Source organism: Lottia gigantea, assembly GCF_000327385.1.
Source record: "Lottia gigantea unplaced genomic scaffold LOTGIsca_291, whole genome shotgun sequence".
NCBI classification, from domain to species: Eukaryota; Metazoa; Mollusca; class Gastropoda; family Lottiidae; genus Lottia; species Lottia gigantea.
Genome location: NW_008708949.1, coordinates 106566 through 108244, shown reverse-complemented (window position 1 = coordinate 108244; position 1679 = coordinate 106566). Strand labels below are relative to the sequence as shown.

General features: G+C 43.0%; 1 protein-coding gene across 1 annotated transcript in view; it reads left to right on the top strand.

The window, feature by feature from the left end:
* Positions 1–1679, top strand: part of LOTGIDRAFT_175493 (hypothetical protein) — a gene marked incomplete at both ends in the record, with an annotated part of 12434 nt that overhangs the window by 9746 nt on the left and 1009 nt on the right. The gene's annotated exons all lie outside the window — the stretch shown is intronic.

Below are 1679 nucleotides of genomic sequence, written 5' to 3'. Positions count from 1 at the left end.
TATGCATCAGAGTGATGCCCCCAAATGCTAGAGTGATGCCACCTTTACATCAAAGTGACGCCCTTTCTAAGCAAGACTGATGCCTTGTATGCCAGAGTGATGCTCCCTATGCAATAGACATAAACATAAGACTGATGCCCCCTGGACATCAAAGTGATGTCTCTTTAACATCAGTGTAATGCCCCTAAATGACAAAGTGATGCCCTTATATGCTACAGTGTTTTCCCCCTATACATCAGAGCAATGGCCTATATATCAAAGTGGTGCCCTTATATGTTACAGTGTTTCCCCCTATACATCAGAGCAATGGCCCTATATATCAAAGTGGTGCCCTTATATGCTACAGTGTTTCCCCCTATACATCAGAGCAATGGCCCTATATATCAAAGTGGTGCCCTTATATGTTACAGTGTTTCCCCCTATACATCAGAGCAATGGCCCTATATATCAAAGCAGTGCCCTTATATGCTAGTGTTTCCCCCCTATACATCAGAGCAATGGCCCTATATATCAAAGTGGTGCCCTTATATGTTACAGTGTTTTCCCCTATACATCAGAGCAATGGCCCTATATATCAAAGTAGTGCCCTTATATGCTACAGTGTTTCCCCCCAATACATCAGAGCAATGGCCCTATATATCAAAGTGATGCCCTTATATGTTACAGTGTTTCCCCCTATACATCAGAGCAATGGCCCTATATATCAAAGTAGTGCCCTTATATGCTACAGTGTTTCCCCCCTATACATCAGAGCAATGGCCCTATATATCAAAGTGATGCCCTTATATGCCAGTGATGCCATTAAGTGCTAGAGTGATGCCAATACATCAGAGTGATGTCCCATAAATGTATAAGTGATGCCCCCTAAACATCAGTGATGCCCCCTTTATATCAGAGTGATGCCCTTGTATGCATGAGTGATGCCCCCTATATATCAATGGGGTGTCCCCTCCATGCTAGAATGATGCCAAAACCATGCTACAGTGATGCCCCCTATACATCAAAGTGATGCCCTTACATGCCAGAGTGATGCCCTAGATATTCTAAAGTGATGCCCTCTATACATCAGAGTGATGCCCCCTAAATTGTGATCGCCCTGTGCATCAGTGATTGCTGTAAGTATTCAAGTGATGACCTTATATGCCAGAGTGATGCCCAATACATCAGAGTGTTGATCTCTATACACCAGAGTGATGTGCCATATACATCAATGTGTGATGCCCAAAATGCTATAGTGATGCGCCCAATACACCAGAGTGATGCCCCCTATACATCAGAGTGATGGCCCTGTATATCAAAGTGATGCCCCCTAAATATCAAAGTGATGCCCTTATATGCCAGAGTGTTGCCCTTAAAAACTAGAGTAATGACCGCTAAATGCTAGAGTGGTGCCCCCTTAATATTAGAGAGTTGCTCCAAAGTGTTGCCCTAATATATGAGTGATGCCTATTTGACATCAGAGTGATTCCCTTTTGATACCCTAGATATCAAAGTGATGCCCTTACATGGAAGAGTGATGGTTCTTATACATAAGAGTGATGCTTAGAAACAGAGTGATTCCCCATAAACGCTAGAGTACTGTCCCCTATACATTGGTGATGCCCCTAAATACCGCAGTGATCCTCTTATACATAAGAGTGATGCTCCTATACATCAGAGTGTTTCCCTAATATATCAGA